The sequence below is a fragment of the Limulus polyphemus genome, unplaced genomic scaffold, assembly GCF_000517525.1.
Source record: "Limulus polyphemus unplaced genomic scaffold, Limulus_polyphemus-2.1.2 Scaffold2239, whole genome shotgun sequence".
NCBI classification, from domain to species: Eukaryota; Metazoa; Arthropoda; class Merostomata; order Xiphosura; family Limulidae; genus Limulus; species Limulus polyphemus.
In genome coordinates this window covers 35,258-50,653 of record NW_013667849.1, presented here as the reverse complement: position 1 = coordinate 50,653, position 15,396 = coordinate 35,258, and the positions used below count along the sequence as shown (strand labels likewise).

Here is a 15,396-nt window from a genome sequence, read left to right as displayed (position 1 = left end):
AATAAACACTCTCGTTCCATGTCGTCTTGGCACTCGAAGCTATAGAACAGGTGTCTAAAACCATCGAGAATAAACACTCTCGTTCCATGTCGTCTTGGCACTCGAAGCTATAGAACAGGTGTCTAAAACCATTGAGAATAAACACTCTCGTTCCATGTCGTCTTGGCACTCGAAGCTATAGAACAGGTGTATAAAACCACTGAGAATAAACACTCTCGTTCCATGTCGTCTTGGCACTTGAAGCTATAGAACAGGTGTATAAAACCATCGAGAATGAATACTCTCGTTCCATGTCGTTTTGACACTTGAAGCTATAGAACAGGTGTATAAAACCACTGAGAATGAATTGACATGGAACGAGAGTGTTCATTCTCAGTGGTTTTATACACCTGTTCTATAGCTTCAAGTGTCAAAACACTTTCGTTCCATATCGTACATGAAGTACAGAGAATATTCTATACTAGCCAAAATACCCGTCCCCGGGACGGATGTTATGTAAATTCATGAGTAATGAAAGGTTATCTCAGGATATGAAAAGTTGCTTACCATATATGCAAAGCTCTTGTATTGTCTTTCTTACTAAGGTTAATTATGTACGAAAATTCGAGTTCGATTCAATATAAATCCGTAACTTGCGGGCTGAAGTTAGTTCCTATTGAAATTCGTTGTATCTGTTGGAAGACATATTGGGAAAATTACACACATACATTATCATGTAAAATATACACAACATTCAAGAGTAACAATGTTAATTTTCATGAGTGACGTTGTCATAGAAATGTTATGTGGTTACTAACGCAAAGCATTAATAGCATCATTAAAAAGAAAGATATTGAAAGTATTGATGAAAGATACTTTAATTTTGTCAGTAGAAAGACTAGCGTGAAAACTACTGAATTCAAAAGCCTTTAATTATCTTTATCTTTTTTTTTTCATTCATTATAATTATCGGTGATAATGGGCGGATTGATACCTGTTCTGTCTTTGATAATGTTACAGTATTTATTTAATAGGTTATTTAGTGTATCTCGGACCAATCACCTATTTAGAATTGAGAAATACTTAGTCGTAGCTTTGTAGCTCCGGAAATAAACCTTTATTTTTATGGTGTTTTATGTAGTTTGGGAATCCAAAATAATTTACATATTGCGTTGTGAGATTTAACAGAATTTACACCAAATACTGATAAAACTTTAACGTGTTTCTATGTGATACTTGCTCTATCGGTTATAAAGAGTTTATATACCTAGCTTTCCGAAGGTTAACTGTTTGAGGTTAAGATTGGGCTATCTGCTGTGTCGACCGCGGGGTATCGAACCCCGGATTTAACTTTGCAAGTCCGTAAACTTACCGCTGTCCCACCGTCGGACTTTTTGAGTATAAATTATATTTTTGTATAATGTATATTCTTTCTTATCCATAGCATGGCCAGGTGGTTAGGGGGCGCTCTACTCGCAATCTGAGGGTCGCGGGTTCGCATCCCCGTTCCACCAAACACGCTCGCCCTTTCAGTCGTGGGGGCGTTATAATGTTACGGTCAATCCCACTATTCGTTGGTAAAAGAGTAGCCCAAGAGTTGGCGGTGGGTGGTGATGACTAGCTGACTTCCCTCTAGTCTTACACTGCTAAATTAGGGATGGCTAGCGTAGATAGCCCTCGTGTAGCTTTGCGCGAAATTCAAAAACAAACAAACAAACGTAGAAAGATAACTACCATAAAAAAATAACTATTTTTCCACATTTCTCTGAACGCCTAGAGAAACGATGAGACACGTGAATTTCTACAATAACCTGCAATTGTTTTAAGTTGATATCCGTAATCCTCATTATGTTTGTCTGCTAACGTTCATAAAACCATGCCAACCACTTGAAATGTTTTTGTTTTGTTTTTTAACTTAAGCACAAAGCTACACGATGGGCTATCGGTTTCTAGCGACATACTGCTGTGCCAGTAGGGGGACACCGCATGAAATACGTACATAGAAATATCTATATATCTAAGACGTTATTTCACAGATTCCAATTATGAATAACGTTTTAAATAGCTTAATGTAAATAGCATATTTTAATAAAACAAAAAGTGGTTAATACGAAGAAGGTATACTATTTCATAAAATTTCCATAATTTTTGGTTTGCATAATTACATTAGTTGCTCAAATATTATTAGATATTTTGTTAAATTTGCTATTTTTTCTTGAAGATGATTTCTGGATTTGCATTGAATAATGAATCGGTTAAATTTACAATTTTCCTATTTCATTTTTAGGGTAAACAAATCTTTAGGAAGAGTGAAATCCGATTTGACATTTGGCTGACTTACGGCGACATCTCGTGGCTTAGAAAGACTACTTAAAATTAAAAAAACATTTAATTGCATTATGACTCCTTTTCTCCCCCCACATCTTACAAAAATATTATTTTTTATACAAGTTTATGCATGAGAGGACAACATAATAGCCTCAAATAGCCAACACTAAGACAATTTCCATCACTTAAAGATTATTATTATCTATTTTGAATTTTAGATATATTTATAAAAATATTTGTGTCAATGACACAATAATATTAAATAAGAAATGTGGAGCAGAAAATTAGTTCTATTTTGTAAATAATTCTACTACAATGCAAGTCAACCAAGTGAACTTATGTATGCGTTCTTATTACGATGTGTATTCTAGTTTACTGTAGTGTGTTTATAATTGTTAAAAAAATATCTCAATTTGTAAGTTTTGTATGTGAAAGAATGAGGAAAAAAATTAAAAATTAATAACTTAGAAAAACTACTGAAAAATCAAAAAATTATAATTATGTTTAATTGAACTATATGACTACTTTCCTTCATTTACTTAATATGCAAGTTATTTAAAATAGAAACATATATATATATATAAAGTTATATCCCTTATTAACCTTTCCATTTCATTTCGCATAATTACAATTGCATAAACAATATACTTATAGTACTACTAATGTGTATTTGTAGCCAAATAGTTATACATTTTGAAAATAAAACAATCAAAGCATTATAACTATAATGCTTATCATAAACTATTTTCTTTTAAACGTTTGAGGTAAAAATGTTCAGAAAAATTACGTTATAAAAATCAGTGATAAAAAGCATAAGAAATTAAATAGCTTTGCAATAAAATACAACATATTATACAAAAACACACAAGAGAATGAGCTAACCATGGCATTATGAGGTATCTGAAAACAGCCGATTTACATCGTAAATTTGAAGCAATATTCAATGAAAAGAGAGAGAGAAAAACTTGAATATGGAATAAGAGGGGAAATGACTTTCTCTAAGTAAATACGTCATGTTTATACTGGATAAGAAAGCTTGATTGCAAACAAAGTTAAAACATAACTCAATACTATAACCAATTTCTATTATGTAATTGTTTGATAATTTATGTTAAACTAACAACTTATGAAATGATAAAAAAAAATATTTTTCGGGTTTTAAAAACCCAGACACACACACTCCTTCTAATTTTCAAATATAGACAAATGTATTTTGATATATTTGTTTTAAAATATTTTAGAGTTAAATGGACAAAATGAGTAAAGCTGAGAAGAGACAGAATGTCACGTTTGCAAAACGGTGTCTCATAAACGAATCTCTTGCCATAATAAATATGTTCAAAGGGAAGGTCGCGTAAAGGACAGAACAAAAGAAAAGTTCAGAAGGTAGTTTGGTATAAGTCTTGCTCTTCTAACGCCATCACCAGATTAACGTAATAGAGGGATCGTTAACAGCATGCGCTTTCTGAACAAAGAGGGTGAGAAAGAAAAAATATGTTAACTTAATGAGTAATGAACTTCACTTGAGAAACAAACATTAATTAGACGATCATTCACAAATCAATCTGAAATATAACTTAGCTTTTTCGGTCACGATAACATTGAGCAGCAGTTAATCAGTGTCAGAATAGTAAATGCTGTAAGGGACTCAAATATAGAGGTGGAGTGCGTTATATTAAAACGATTTTAGAATGTCGTTACGTTATTACAGCCTATATTGTAATGTCTGGTCATGCTCTACCTGACGATTGTGCATCTTGACAATAACTTTGTAGTGTAGTTCATTGCAAGAAGGCTCCGTCATAAGAATATCAAGTTAAAACACACTACTATTCCCTGCATGTTTTCATTAATCCATCTAGTGTAAAAGGACAACATTTTCCCAGCACCCATTTACAAAAAAATTCATGGGCGCTGTGTCTGGCAACCTCGGCTAGTATATCTTCATAGGGAATAGCATAAATACCATTTTAATTCTCAGCTGCTTCACATATGTCACGGTTGAACGAATATGTCGTGGAAGCAGCTTGTGTACAGATGACTTCTATCACTTTTCCAGACAGAGATTTTTTTTATTATGTTGCATATTAATGCTTGGGACAAGTGGACAGCTTTTTTCCACTGACTTTAGTGTTCGTGGATTCTTACGTGTTACAAGATGCTGCACTTCGCTTATCACGGCTGGGGTACGACTTGTTGCAGGTCTCCTTCTTGATGATCATGGTGTCCCAAATTCATACATATTCCTTTGCTTTCCAATGTCATTAAGTACATAGAATATTCCCATCTTGGAAATTCTAAAATTCCTGATACGAACACATCTCTGAGATCTGCGTACATGAATATTTTGCATCAAAAAGGTTGTTACATAGGATAACTTTTCAGTGGCATCACACTACCTACAAAACTTCAAACGATGTCATCATGTAGATTTGATACGTGCCATTCAATAACAGCTTTATATCTGCTGTGGTTGTCATGTGATTGTTGATTTGCATATTCATAATCATTTCAAAATAACATACTTAATCGTGTACAACTTCTGTCCAATGAGATCATTGTTCAAAATCTCAGTTTCAGAATCTTCTGAACACAACTGGTGGTTATCAAGTAAAAATTACCTTGCTATGTTCAATAACAAATGTATTTCCATGACTGAATAGGGAAGTTTTTGTTTGAAGTTAAGCACAAAGCTACACAATGGGCTATCTGTGCTCTGCCCACCACGGGTATCGAAACCCGGTTTCTAGCGTTGTAAGTTCGCAGACATACCGCTGTACCACTGGGGGGCAAATATGGAAGATTCAATCTTATCGATGATAGTATAATCCTATTTGAAAACACAAGGAACAAGATCACGATGCTCAGTCAAATCAGGCCCGAGAGAATCTTCACTAATGTTTTTTTAATGTTTACGTGAACTAGTGGCTTTAAATGAAATTTCATTCTTGGTGATTAAGATATTGCTACCTTTAAGTTACTTCTACGTTTGTAAGTGATTTATTTAGCGTATGGTTGTCTGATGTGTATTTCCATCAGGTCCATCATCCTTATTCAATAATTTAAATTTACTGTCTTTTTTAAATAAATTACTGAATAAGAATGATGAACCTGATGGAAATGTTGTCAGCAGGTGGCGTGATATTCTTTAATATGTAAAGTGGGGTTTTGATAACTGTATAAATAAGTGTTATTATTTGCAAAACATTACACTCTTGAGAATGACGCAAGATATGTGTCAAAACATGTAGAGTGTATGAGATTGTTTTCCAGGCACGTCGGGGATTTTACCACTTTTTAACAGTAAGTTATTTTTTAATAATTTGGAGACTAGAAACAATCTCATTTTATTGAATTGTGTACAAAATAATCGTTGTTTTTTAAATAACTTTTTTAAGTTTTCAAGATTGAACATTATACACGTGCCAAAAAATATTTTTGAAAAAAAAAGATTCTTGTACTTTAACCACTTTACGGTAAAAAATATTATACTCATTGCTTCTCTGGCATCAAGATGAGTCTTTAGATAAGTGTCGCATGATACTAATACAATGGGCGGGATAGTCTCTACTTGAATTCAGCATTTGTGAATTGTTATTTTCCTAGGTTTACACGAATATTCTCTCACCTAGTGGCTTTTTCAAAGTAGACAAAGAAACAATCACAAATTTTTAAATATTTTATCATAAGGTCTAAGTGGCTAAAGATCTCATTTCAAGACTAGGTCAATTTTTTTATGCAACATATTGTCCAAAGGGTATCATTATATAGATTATCTTTGAACTATGATGGTATATCTTTTGCAAACATATAGCTAAAAATAATAATCTATCACTTACAGCTGGTGCTCTCAAGCAGCACATCAAGATCATATTCGAGCCAGACTATGGGATTAGTAAGTATATCACATAGTGAAATATTATAACTTAAATATGGATGTATTCTCCACATCAAAGACCAAACACTTTCAGTCTTCACAGCCATGTGTTACGAAAATATATTACGAGACAGCAATGACATATTTGTTGCTATGGGGTATGTAGTAAAGGATTTAGCTGTAAAAAAATGCATGAACTCTTGATAAATACAGTGGCATTTGTTTCCATTATTTTAAACAATTGTTTGTTTGTTTGTTTTTGAATTTCGCGCAAAGCTACACGAGGGCTATCTGCGCTAGCCGTCCTTAATTTAGCAGTGTAAGGCTAGAGGGAAGGCAGCTAGTCATCACCACACACTGCCAACTCTTGGGCTACTCTTTTACCAACGAATAGTGGGATTGACCGTCACATTATAACGCCCCCACAGCTGAAAGGGCGAGCATGTTTGGTGGGACGGGGATTCGAACCCACGACCCTCAGATTGCGAGTCGAGCGCCCTAACCACCTGGCCATGAATATATATATATATATTTTTTTAAACAATAAAGTCAAGAATAAAAATATATATATATAAACTGTCCTAACAAATGTGTCTACATAAACTTCAACGTCTCTCATGGCTATCAAACTTGCTCTGCAATGGAATTTACCATGTAAAAATTCAGAGAAACAACAGATTAGCTTATCAAACAATATATCTGATGACAAAGTGACATGAATTCTTTGAAGTTGAAAAATAACTATTATATGTTAAACCACAGAAAATGGTTATCAAGAAATATTAAGTTAATGTATAAACGACAGAGAGACAATTGGAATGTTTATCGGTCGATGAACGACTTATGTTCGGAATCAAAGTAACCATCCACAAAGATCAATTCAATATGTCTAATCTCAGTGTTTCAGTCGTCATCACCTATACGAGCTTTCGAATCCGTAAACTGTACTAAACAGAAATACTGGAACTTAACTGAGAACATGGTGTGCAGCAAATTATCAGTTATCCAGAACACGCCATATCAAGACAGTGATCGCCGAGACTCTATCCTTACATTATTTCATGTTCAGTTACTTTTTTTCAGGGTAATATATATATTTTGCTGAAAGAGAAGATTTAAAACATATTTATCTCAGACGAACTTAAGCATAATATATTAAACGCTTTTTCTCAACAGTTTCTTTCCTACTGTATTATGAGCACTAATGTTTAGTAATACGACACCAAAGAGCTTGCGCCATGGGAGACGGGGGAGTGGTACCCATCCAATTTAGATACTTTGCCGCGCCAGTTTCAGATTCCAAACTGATATAAAAATCTTTGACAAATACAAATCAAAATATAATACAGTTAAAGCTAAACATAATAATATGTAGCTCAAACAAAAAGTTTTCTAATGCATTAATAATTGTGTTTGCGTTTGTTTTTCTTATAGCAAAACCACATCGGCCTATCTGCCGTGTCCACCGAGGTGAATCGAACCCTTAATTTTAGCGTTGTAAATCCGAAGACTTACCGCTGTCCTACCGGGCGACTGCATTATTAATAATAATGATAATAATAATTTCAAAAAATCTGGGAATTTACATACGTGTAAATGCACTATCTAATGATTTATTGATTAACATAACGCGACGTGTAATGGTAGTAAGTACGAGTTAATTGATTTCGGTAACCTTTTCCAAAATTTGCCCTCACCATAAATAGGTAGGTGCCCCCCCCCTCTCATAGCGTACATGTTGCCGCAGGGACTGCGACTCCACTCTAGCACAACGGTATCCGTAACAGATTGCCCCTTGTTCCACCAGTTTGTAGTAAGGGCAAATTTTCACGAATTTACACATTAACTAAGCATAAGAATGGATCCTCTTGCCACCGTCTGTTTATAACCACAAACATTAAGCATTTAATTACATCACGTAGATCTTATCATTGCACTCACGGAACTAACGTAAAACATTTACAATTTCTTTTAAAAACAAAGGTTCATCGACTGATATTAATGGTAGAGTTGACAATCTGTGTTTCTTATTGTTGTTTTGGGATATTATGCTAGTAACCTGTAGCTAGCTAATTTTCATGAGACAGTTTGTTTGTTGAATTTCGCGCAAAACTACTCGAGGTCTACCTGTACTAGTCGTCTCTAAGTTGAGATTGAGAGACTAAAAGAGAGGGAACTAGTAATTACCACCAACGATTGGGTTACTCTAATCGAACAGTGGGGTTGAACGTTATATCATAAGGAAGAGATTCGAACTCATAAACCGCAGCGTACGAGTCGAGCGCTATAGCCACCAGGCCATGCCAAGCCGGAAGTATACTTAGTGATGAACGACAGTATTACTGTCAAGCAAAGTAGATTATTGCATTCACAAATTATTATTGTATTTCAAATGATTTAATACGTTTTTTCGAACTTCTACAATTTTCAAGTTTTAGCCATTAACTTTTCACATAATCTAGCAGGGTCTCTTTGATTACGATATCATTAACCCACGTTTACTGTTGTTTTTTCACATAATCTAGCAGGGTCTCTTTGATTACGATATCATTAACCCACGTTTACTGTTGTTTTTTCACATAATCTAGCAGGGTCTCTTTGATTACGATATTATTAACCCACGTTTTCTGTTGTTTTTTCACATAATCTAGCAAGGTCTCTTTGATTACGATATTATTAACCCACGTTTCTGTTGTTTTTTCGCATATTCTAGCAGGGTCTCTTTGATTACGATATTATCAACCCAACTTTTCTGTTGTTTTTTCACATAATCTAGCAGGTCTCTTTGATTACGATATTATTAACCCACGTTTTCTGTTTTTTCGCATATTCTAGCAGGGTCTCTTTGATTACGATATTATTATCCCACGTCTGCTGTTGTTTTTTTACATAATCTAGCAGGGTTTCTTTGATTACGATATCATTAACCCACGTTTGCTGTTGTTTTTTCGCATATTCTAGCAAGGTCTCTTTGAGTACGATATTATTAACCCGCGTTTGCTGTTGTTGTAAGTCACACGAGTACCATCTTATTAACAAAAAAAATTTTACACTTTCTTAAAAGGACTGTAATTCTCGAACCCCCAGGGACTGTTCTCTAGTTAAACGAAAAAGTGGGTACAAAATACACGATGCCGGCCGTATACCATTTGGTAACTTGATAATATGAAGGCTAAAGGTCAGTAGGTATTAGTCTGAAATGATAATAATATAGTACTAATGTTTTAGAAGGTTACATTCTCATTATACTTGTACTCACTTTAAGGATAATTCTCTGTAGATTCTCGAACTTCAGTTGTGCGTAATAAAACAAAAAATCATACTTCACACGATTACGATCCTCATAACTGTATAATAGCTATAATTACATTTTTACAGTTCGTATTTTGTAATAGTATACAAAACCATAAATTATTAATATCGAATTATTCTACTCAACCTAACACTGTGCACAAACTTTATACACTAATATTTAATGGTTTCATTAGTCAAGCATTGTGGCCTAAATGGAATTTCCAGTGGAATAAAAAATTACACATTTTAGCTTTATGTACTAATCTATAAAACGTTTGACACCTATAAAAGTGTATGCTAACGTTCAAGACAAATCTTACAGGTTTTGAATACTTTATCGTTGACTGAAATACTAGTCTCATTGATATTCACACACATTGCAATAATATGAGTTAATATAAAATACTAATATTTTATACACCAGTAATTCATGTTATTTAGAAGTAGAAATTTTGTAGATGTTCTTCCGCTCTAGCAGCATGTAATCGTTTTAAATAGCTTTGCAAACCGTAGCAGTACGTATTAACTTGAAATATTAATCTCAGGATTTTTCCACATACTTACTCCCGCCTTCAAGTATTAACTTGAAGCATTAATCCAAAAGTTAATGTATTACAGAAGTTTGAACTAACTTGAAGTATCAGTTGCTTAACGGCTCATACACTTTTCTAGTAAGTTACTAACATCAGCATAAGCCATAGTCTTCGGAAGTACCTAAACATAAGCAGTGTGTGTGTGTGCTGTCTTGAACCTTTAATCTCCTAAAGTTTCCTCTATCTCGCCAATGAATATAATCGTTTGCATACTTCAGCAACGTGTAATAACTTTAATTTCTAATTTCGAGAGATTTTAGACGTGTATGACAACTTGACATAGTGGATTACGTTTTCAATATCTTAGATATTTACAAGTCAAGAATTTTGCACTAAGTTGAATCCCTGATGTCCGTAGGTTGCTATGTTTCAGGAATCTGTATTAATTGGAACTAATAATGTTCTTGAAATTTATTGAAGTACAAATTATTATAATTTTCAGAGTTCTGAATACTCCATTGATGCCTACTAACATTACTACTATAGTTTCTCCGAGCTTCAGATGCCTAAGCAGTGAATACTAGCTTGAAGTATTATAGCTTAGAGATTCACCTACTATTTCAAGTTATACTAACTTCAATATTAATCTCATAATGGTTCCTGTACTTTAGCTATTAACACAGACTTCAGTTTAAAAATCTTATCGATTTTCACCTATTTGGCAGTGTCTGAAATAGCTTGAAGTACATGTATCCAGAGATTTAACCTATCTCGTTAAAGTTTTAAATTCAATGTTTTGCACTAATTAGTATTGGTTTAGTCTCACACTTTCCATCAATGAATATTAATTCAAAGTATTAATCTTGTAGTTGCTTACACGCTCTAATAATATGTGCTAATAATGATTTCCAAAGTTCCAAAGGTTTTAAACTCGAGTAGTTTCAACTAATTTAAACAAAACCTGGCCTTTAAAACTCATAGTCTTCAGGACCTTAAAGTAATAATTTTCAGAGATTCGCTTATCCTTTCAGTGTGTACTAATATGAGCTGCTAGTTTCCATAACTTCAGCAATTAGAATATTTGATTATTGTAATTGAAGTATAAGTTGTCATCAATACCTTACATAAATTCTGTTGTTATTTTTTAATTTCACAATTTTTAATTAAACTTGGGTATCATTGGCAGCATGTGAATTGGCTGTGAAAAAGGTAAAAACACTTAAGTACGCAACTTGGGCATGCGTAGTGATATATTACAGAGTACTTGTGCATAAAAGCAATTTTCTCCTTAAGGTGATGTTTAGTTGTGTTCTATTATAATCAGTAAAAAAATGTAGCAAACATCAATGTACTGGCATCTTTGATATAATACAGCAGTTAAGTCAAATAATCTAATGAGTTGTACTAAATCCCCTCTTTTCATGAGGGGATTACATGTTTATAAAGCAAAAAGATTATAGGATTTTAGGATCTCTTTAGTGTTATATCTATTAAACTCAAGCGTCTTTTTTTAATGTTAGGGATATTACAGCATACTTAAATGTAACAAGATTACAGATATATATTTCTTTGTGGAAAGGTTTTTTTTTGGCTGTTTAACCTTTTTTTCATTATCTTATTTTGGTTGAAAATATCATGAAGATATTGAAAAAAGTTGATTGTCAAGGTTGTCATGAAACGTTTAGGATATTGCTTTGTGATTTGGTCATGAAAATGAAACACATCAAATAATTGTTGTTGAAAATAAAAATATATTCTTGATAATTGTTTTATAAATATTTGTTTTACACTGACAAATTCACAGTAAAGTAAAATAAGTTGTTGAAAAAGCCCATAAATTCTTTCTTGTTGGACATTCCAATGAAATTAATGTGAAATAAAGGATGATAGTTAGTGACATATTAGTTTACTCTAATGCATGTCTAAAGTAAGAAACTTTAAAAAGTATCACATTATCATAACAACTTACATCAAATACCAAGACAAGCAGACGTATAAGGTTTATCATAAATATGATTATTGCCAATTATGTATTTTGAATAATTCGTTAACCACCTGAATGATACATAAAAATGTAAAAAATAAAACAAAAACGATGCTTCGCTCACACCTTAGATAACCAAACAAAACTTCTTATAAATAAAGATTTTGTTAATCATTAAACAAAACTGAAGTCAGTTTTAATCGTGTCCGTGGTAAAAGATTTAAGTTTAACAATAAATAAAATATACGGAAAAGCTAGAATCAAACTTGAGTATATTTGTTCCACCACCAGGAGGCCTCAGCAGAGATACAAAGAACATGGGAGGTTAAAAATTCTGTACACCACTAGTATCAGCAAACTCGCGATGAGGAATAGTGATGCTGAGCTAGCATTGAAAGTAACTTACAGACATTAGAAACCATATCTCAACAACAAAGACCAGGCTCTTATAATAGACATAATTATAAATATTTACTCTTATGTCTATTATAAGACATAATATAGTTAAGGACAGAAGGTGTTTTACATAAATTTGGTTAAAATTCTCCATTTCTAGAAGAGTAATTGTTTTAGTTTCTGAGTTGTATTATCCTTTGTGAGCTCCTTATTCACAACATTGAAATATTACTATAACCTCAAAAAACTCTAGAGCTACAAAGCTATGCTGTTGTTAATATTTAATGTCTTATTTCTATATAATGACATCGTGGAATATTTTATAAAGTTTGTAACTTGATACCTTTTATCATAAGGAAAAAAAGACTTTTTTCGTCAATTTTTCTTAATGAAATGTTTAGTTCATAACTTTTCCATACATTTTATACGTTGTTAGTTTTAACAGTTAGTAAAATGATTAAAAAAACCTTTACAACGTGAAGATTATGTTCTAATTAGAAATATTATTTGAGAAGTATGATTGTTTGTTTGTTTGTTTTGAATTTCGCGCAAAACTACACGAGGGCTATCAGCGCTAGCCGTCCCTAATTTAGCAGTGTAAGACTAGAAGGAAGGCAGCTAGTCATCACCACCCACCGCCAACTCTTGGGCTACTCTTTTACCAACGAATAGTGGGATTGACCGTCACATTATAACGCCCCAAAGGCTGAAAGGGCGAGCATGTTCGGTGAGATGGGGATTCGAACCCGTGACCTTCAGATTGCGAGTCGAGCGCCCTAACCACCTGGCCATGCTAAGCCAAGACGTATGAAACAGTGCCAGCTAAAGTCATGTAATATATATTTAAAAGTTTTCAATTTCTGGGATAGATAACTAAAATGTGCATTTATCTACACCATTAACCTTAGTAATTGAATTTGCATTATTTAATCAACAAACAGACAGACTTAAATACAGACCGCCTTTACGTTCGAGAGAAAATTAGATAAAAACACGACACATAAAATAAATTTAGACAAAAGCACAGAAATTGTTAACCTGCTGGAAAATTCTTTGTTGTAAGTTCATGGACATTAAACAGGAAAAGAGGTCAGACAATACTACAGGATAATTGCTTGCACATGGTAAGTCAATTTTCGTTTCGGTCTATTTTTTGTTTTGTTTGTTGTTTTTTTTTCAAAACTTGTTCAGCCCTCTACACTGTGCTTCACTATTTCGGCTACTTTAATTTTTAATGAATCTTAAGTTGATATTAAACCATCTGTGGATTATTTTGAGGCGACTTTTACACGAGTTTCTTCTACAAAAGGAACAGGATATTTACACAATATTGTCAACTGGAAAAAAAAACGAACCAGAGTGCTCTAATTTCATTAAATTAGAACTAGGACAAAGGGAATTTTTATGGTGTAAAAACCAGTATCAAAACATAATATAGAATAGTGTTTACTCTATAATCTTATACATATTTAGTCAGTAATCCATATAATTTATAATATATAAGCACGGGAAAAAATTATTTAAAAAGTTCCTACTATGATTTCTTTCTGCAAAACTTTGAAATTGTAAAAAAAAAAAAATTAATACTTTTGAAGCTTTTTTTTACATTACACTATATTATTTATTAGTTTTATTATTTTAAGATTTTTTTTCCAATCAAGACAGAACAATTTATAAAGAATGTTAGGTTAACCAACATTACTAACTAATAACGAGAGACGATATTGTACTTAAAACTAAATAACGTCGCTGGTTATAAAGCTTTTGGAAGTTTTAAACATTGCAGAAACTGGTAGGTTTCAATGAGGTTTTAAACATTGCAGAAACTGATAGGTTTCAATGAAGTTTTATTTTGTAAAGCTATCGGAATTCACACGCGCAAATGAATCTTTTCCGAAGTTTGGCTCAAACTGAATGAAGAAAAGTCACTTGGAAAATTACATAACATGTGGATAAAGAAGAGTCACTTGGTGAAGCTAGCCAAAACTTGGATGAAGAAAAGTCACTTGGTGAAGCTAGCCAAAACTTGGATGAAGAAAAGTCACTTGGTGAAGCAAGCCAAAACCTGGATGAAGAAAAGTCACATAGTGAAATTATGTGATGCTTGGATAAGGAGAGAAAACATTTAGTATGGTTAGACAAAACTATAATATAGAGACTTACGTAGCAAATGAAAGCTTACTTTGGATGAAGGAACCTCACTTCATTAAGTTATGCAAAACATGAACGAATAACCGGTTATCTATAGAAAAGAGAAGGCAAATATATTAATAGAAATGGTCAGAATCAAGCAAATTTGAGTGTGTGTTAGCCAGAGTAAATTGGTTAATTAAAAAATGCTAACTAAAATAAAAGAAATAAGCACTTATACAAAAATAAATTTATAAAAATCTACAAGGTTTGTTATTAAGCACAAAGCTACACAAAGAGCTATCGGTGCTCTGCCCACCACGGGTATCGAAACCCGGTTTTTAGCAGTAGAAGCCCGCAGACATACCACTGTGCTGCTACACAGTTTATATCGTTAATGTTTATTGAATCTAATTGCATGGTTCTATACTAACTTTAATCAATCTAGCTTTGTAGTTCTATTCTAGGCAAATTTTAAGTTTGAGATATATTTAAGACTATTAACATTGGAAACTTTATTAAATAAAGTTACTCACGTCTTTCAATTCATATCATCTTCCATTCCTTTTGATTAAATCACGAAATCCATCCGTTTCTCTTCACCAAAACTGACCTGTTATTATTAAGTTCTGAATTATAGTGTACGATTCCTTCTTCCTATAGTTAAATATTCAACAATGTAATCAATAAGTTAGTTTATAATTCATTTTCTATATTGAAACTAGTTCTTAAATTACAAAATAATGTTTGCTATTGTAAAACCATTAAATTATATGCATGTTTGAAATAGATCCTCCAAATAAGTTAAATTGAATTTTAAACGCAACTGATTATATTAATGAAAATACCATTAATTGTAGCATGTGAATCAAATT

At 32.7% G+C, this 15,396-nt stretch overlaps 1 long non-coding RNA gene across 1 annotated transcript in view; it reads right to left on the bottom strand.

The window, feature by feature from the left end:
* Positions 1–15,145, bottom strand: part of LOC111087510 — a 22,682-nt gene extending 7,537 nt beyond the window's left edge. The window contains exons 1-2 of the long non-coding RNA XR_002612187.1: positions 15,058–15,145; positions 14,574–14,633 (exon numbers count right to left, since the gene is read on the bottom strand). This is a non-coding gene — a long non-coding RNA (uncharacterized LOC111087510). The remainder of the gene's footprint in view (positions 1–14,573; positions 14,634–15,057) is intronic.
* Between the last annotated feature and the right edge of the window lie 251 nt (positions 15,146–15,396).